This window comes from Sturnira hondurensis, unplaced genomic scaffold, assembly GCF_014824575.4.
Source record: "Sturnira hondurensis isolate 20B ecotype Veracruz unplaced genomic scaffold, ASM1482457v3 Scaffold0010128, whole genome shotgun sequence".
Classification (NCBI taxonomy): domain Eukaryota; kingdom Metazoa; phylum Chordata; class Mammalia; order Chiroptera; family Phyllostomidae; genus Sturnira; species Sturnira hondurensis.
In genome coordinates, this window is record NW_028082759.1 from 2177868 (window position 1) to 2183695 (window position 5828).

Consider the following 5828-nt stretch of genomic DNA (forward strand, 5'->3'; position numbering starts at 1 on the left):
TGTCTATGGAGAGAGAAATTTATTTTCTTTCCAAATTTAAGAGCAAGGTAAACAAATTTAGAATTCTTCTTTGACTTGACACAAAACCACCAGTTTTGATATTTCGCCCATTAATTTAAATGCTTGATGAATGGCAGCTAAATGTGAGAAGGTAAAGCCTCATATATCTCAATTAATCAATAATCAAAAAATCTATAATATAGAAAGATGGCTGCACATGGGCAAGGTGAGCCTTGGTGGCTGAGGGAGCTTAGAGCAAACACTGACTTTTGGGAGGAGAGCATAAGACTCAAGATGCAAAATCATGAACCAGATGATAATGTCAAGGAAAAAGAAATTTTTACGTCACAAGCAGAAAAGTTAACCCCCAGAAGCAAAAAGGAATCTACTTGAACATGGGCCAACATAAATTGGACTCAACACTGCCCCTTGTGGCCTATTAGCAAACAGTCCCTTTCAGCACATCTTAAATGTGACATAGGCCTGCATAGCTGCTGCTCTACCAATGGCAGGGATCCCATTTTTGACAGCAGACATTTCTAATAAGGGTTTTATAGGTTTTATATCAAATACAGGTGATTTAAACTGTGAAACCTGTACCATAACATGAGGTGGATTGGTGAGACTTGTTTTCGGTGGTCTGTACCCCGTTTTCTTGAGTGTACCCGTGAATGATGTGCCCCAGCTGTGAGGTATGCCTCAGCCCTGCTACCAGAGAAAGGAAACATCTTAACCTACTGGATCAGAATTTCTAAGCCTATCTTTAGGACTTCCGGCCAAGATGGAGGTGTAGGTAGATACACTGTGCCTCCTCGCACAACCAAAAGAAGGACAACAACAATTTAAAAAGAAAAAAAAAAACAGAACTAATGGAAAATCAAACTGTATGGAAGTCCGACAACCAAGGAGTTAGAGAAGAAACATTCATCCAGACCCGTAGGAGGGGCAGAGATGGGCAGCGATGGGCAGCAGGGTAGAGAGGACTCACCGCAAGGTGGAGGCTGGCGGACCCTGCAAGGCAGCGGATTGTGGAGCGGGCAATCCCGCATTCACATGCAGATAAACCGGAGGAACAACTGGGGAACAGGACTCACCATGCAACCCAGGGTCCCAGTGCAGGGAAATAAAGCCTCAAACCTCCAATTGAAAACACCTGTGGGGGTTGGGCTGCCAGGAGAAACTCCCAGCCTCACAAGAGAGTTTGTTGGAGAGACCCACAGGGTCCTAGAACGTACACAAACCCACCCACCCAGGAATTAGCACCAGAGGGGCCCACTTTGCTTGTGGGTAGTGGGTGAAGTGACTGAAATCCAGCAGAGAGCAAAGCAAGCACCATTGTTCCCTCTCGGACCCCTGCCCCACATACAGCCTCATAGCACAGCAACATGGGTTACCCTGCCCTGATGAACACCTAAGGCTCCGCCCCTCACTACGGAACTGGCAGGTCAAGACAAAAAAATGGCCCAAATGAAAGAACAGATCAAAGCTCCAGAAATAACACAGCTAAGTGACAAGGAGATATTCAACCTATCCGATGCACAGTTCAAAACACTGGTAATCAGGATGCTCACAGAATTGGTTGAATTTGGTCGCAAATTAGATGAAAAAAATGAAGGCTATGTCAAGTGAAATAAAGGAAAATGTACAGGGAACCAATAGTGATGGGAAGGAAACTGGGGCTCAAATCAATGGTATGGACCAGAAGGAAGAAAGAAACATCCAACCAGAAAAGAATGAAGAAACAAGAATTAAAAAAAAAATGAGAAGAAGCTTAGGAACCTCCAGGATAACTTTAAACATTCCAATGTAAGAATTATAGGGGTACCAGAAGGAGAAGAGGAAGAGCAACAAGTGGAAAACTTATTTGAACAAATAATGAAGGAGAACTTCCCTAATCTGGCAGAGGAAATAGACTTCCAGGAAGTCCAGGAAGCTCAGAGTCCCAAACAAGAGGGAACACACCAAGGCACATCATAATTACATTAGCCAAGATTAAAGATAAGGAAAGAATCTTAAAACCAACAATAGAAAAGGAGACAGTTACCTAAAGGAGTTCCTATCAGACTGTCAGCTGATTTCTCAAAGGAGACCTTATGGGCAAGAAGAGGCTGGAAAGAATTATTCCAAGTCATGAAAGGCAAGGACCTACATCCAAGATTGCTCTATCCAGCAAAGCTTTTATTTAGAATAGAAGGGCAGATAAAGTGCTCCTCAGATAAGGTCAAATTCAAGAAGTTTATCATCACCAAGCCCTTATTATATAAAATGTTAAAGGGATTTATTTAAGAAAAAGAAGATAAAAAATATGAACAGTAAAATGCCAGCAAACTCGCAGTTATTAACAACCAACCTAAAACAAACAAACAAAACTAAGTAAACAGCTAGAACAGGAACAGAACCACAGAAATGGAGATCACATGGAGGGTTATCAACAGGGGAGCTGGAGGGGGAGAGAAGGGGAAAGGTACAGAGAATAAGCAGCATAAATGTTTGGTAGAAAATAGACAGGGGGAAGGTAAGAACAGTATGGGAAATGTAGAAGCCAAAGAACTTATATGTATGACCCGTGGGCATGAACTAAAGGCAGGAAATGTGGATGGGAGGGGGTGTTCAGGGTGGAGGGGAATGAAGGAGGAAAAATTGGAATAGCATATTCCAACTGTAATAGCATAATCAATAAAATATATATATGTATAAAAGAATTTCTAAGCCTATCTTCAGAAAGATGTTATTTCTTATTTTGCTCCAGGCTGGATTTGCAATATACCTTGGTTCTTGACAATATAAACTACTTATAAAGGCTCTTCTGTTACCAGAACCTGACCTAGGAATTTAGTGATTGCTAAGCAAATATGCACACAAAAAGGAAACTGTAACAGTAGCCTATGTCTAGTATAGAAACATGGATTTGTAATTTTAAAATGTATAATATGTATAGACCCTGGCTAGTGTAGCTCAATGGATTGAGCAGAGGCCTGCGAACCACACAATCGCAGTTCGATTCCCAGTCAGGGCACATGCCTGGGTTGCAGGCCAGTTCCCAGCAGGGGACTCACAAGAGGCAACTATACATTGATACTTCCTCTCTCCTTTCCTTCCCCTCTAAAGACAAATGAATAAAATATTAAAAAATAAAAATGTATAATATATATATCTATAGAGATATAAATATATACAGATATATAGATATAGACACATATATCCCTTTATTAAATAGAATGACCAATCTTTAGCACCTCCTCAATGAGATAGATGGCTTGCTCAGAACATTATATTGTTAATCTACAAACTTCTACTTGGCCAATAATATTGTCATTGATAGAATGGTTTCATTACATTTCCTGTCTTTGGTGAAATTAAATAATCCTGAAACTTCTCAAAGAAAATGAGTAGCTTGAGATAATGTACTACTTTCCAAATTAACTGCACTTCTATAAACTGGGGGCACAAAATTGAGGAGGAAGGTTTATCTGAGCCTGGGAAATCCATCTGTAGCATTTCTGTCAGCAGTGTAGGGTTCAACACCAAACCCTGATCCACCACATTTTAAAATGAATTTGGATTCAGTTAAAATCTGCTGAAGAAAACATCTTCTGGGGTGAACGCCTTTGCCTGATGACAGCTGGTCTTCAGTTCTGGAGGCGTGGCATTACCACAGAGCTACTGTTTTCCTGACAGAATTGTTGGGAATTGGATTTGCATTTCTGTGAACAACAAACATCATTGACACTCAATTTTTTGTTTATAGTTATTTGCATGCATTCAAAATACACTCAGTGCAGCTTCCTGCCTTAGCATGGGCATGAAGGACTGAAAGAGGGAAGCAAACTTCCAAAGAGCCTCTAAGTAGTAAGTTATGAAACAGTTGGGACTGGGTAGAAAAAGTTCAGACAGTGTTTGCCCTAAGAAAAACTCTGAAATAAGAATTTGTCTTTAGCTCACTCTGGGCCTTTTTTCCCCAGGACTTTCTCTTTTTTCTTCAGAAAGTGACACATCTTGCCTAGAGCCAGCCCAAGAGGTTCTGCACACCAGCTCAGTCCTCTGAGACTGCACTCCAGGTTCTGAGCCTCAAATTAATTTTATGAAAATCAATGCATTCTGCCCATTTGCTTCTTATTTAAAGGAATTTAGAATGGAATCAGCTAAAATATTCCTTAATTTAATCAGCTTAAATTATTATTAACTGATTATAGTTAATCCCCACCCTCCCCCAGCTAATAGGGGATGCTTAGAAGTTGGAAAACTAATTCAATTAATTCCGCAGCTATTCATGGAATATCCAGTACTTGCCCTGCACTGGATAGGTTTCTGCAATACTGTAGTAAATGATGAGCCCCTATCTTCTATAAAAAATCTCCCAGTCTTGATCAAAAAAAGGAACATGAATGGAAACAAGTGATGGTAGTGTGGATGCTAATGGGATTCAGAGAAAAGATTAACCTAGGTGATAAAGATGCATAGAGAGGCAGGTCTGAGCTAGGTCGTATGGAGTACGTGTCAAACATCAGTGAGAGAAGGAAAATATTCGAAGCCTCAGGGAGGGTATGCAGAGCCAGGGTTCACCACACATCTCGTTTTTATGGAATGGACCTGAATATGACTGCTTGTTATGACATTTAGTAGCCTTCTTTCTCACCCTGAAAAGTGTCCCAATGTTACCACAGATTATATCCCTTTCTATGAGCAAGACTCATCAGTAGAAGGTTGATGATACCAGGACAACTAAAGACAACTTGAGGATTCGTGGAACTTAAGGTTGGATTGGTGAGGTTTAGCCAGGCGCCTCCATTTAGATATGATGTGGCAGGAAAGAAGAAAACAGTTATTTACTGGTGTTTGGGAAAGACATAACAAAAGTGATATTGAAAGATTAATCTGGTACAAAAAACAATGACGATTTATATGTACACATTCCTCTTAATTACTTAAATTTTGCCTACTTAATAAAAAAAGAGAGCAGTCTATGAAGCCTTCAGAAGAGAACATCGATTTTGGAGTTAGAACTGAGTGTGCATCTTTGTTCAAGTCATTGTCTGTTCTTATGTCTTTAACCACACATAATCTTGATGAGTTTTTAAAAATATTTTAAATTTATTTTTTAGAGCAAGGGGATAGGAGGGAGAAAGACATGGACAGAAACATCAAAGTGTGGTTGCCTCTTGAGCGCCTCCTACTTGGGGACTTGGTCTGCAACACAGACATGTGCGCTGATTGGGAATCAAACCTGCAACCCTTTGGTTTGCAGGTTGGCGCTCAATCCGCTGAACCACACCAGTCAGGGCAAGACTTTTAAATAAGGTATTACTATGAGATAGAAAATAAATATAAGGAAAGCATAGTGCATTGCCTGCAAATGACACAATTACTGTTTTTAGTAACAATTTTACAGTTTACAAAATGTTTTTTGTACTTTTGAAGTCTTAGAGTCACAAAGGTTAAGAAGGCTTCTATTGTGAAATCCATCTATAAAGCACTGATGGCCCAAATCAGAAGAAAAAAGATCAATCTCTGTAATTTTTTAAAAATAAAATGTGAAAGTTGAAAAGGAAAAGAAATACACATGGCTAATAATGACAGCATCAATCAAAATAAAATAACCATAAATATATGGAGTAATGAGGAACTAATATTAAGCTATCAGACTTGTAGAGCCTACACAGTATAGCAATGTTGGGAGAAATGACAACTATCACATAAACTTCAGGGAAATGCAATTCAACAGTAATTATCAATATTTAATATGTTCAGATCACTTGGCATATCAATCTCACTTTCCAAAATCTTTTTATGATGGTGTTTACATTATTAAATAACTATTCCAACACTAT

The 5828-nt window shown here is 39.4% G+C and overlaps 1 pseudogene; it reads left to right on the plus strand.

Annotated features, from left to right (window-relative positions):
• Window positions 1-294: 294 nt before the first annotated feature.
• Window positions 295-2836, plus strand: LOC118995306 (transmembrane protein 126A-like; annotated as a pseudogene).
• The last annotated feature ends 2992 nt before the right edge of the window (window positions 2837-5828 follow it).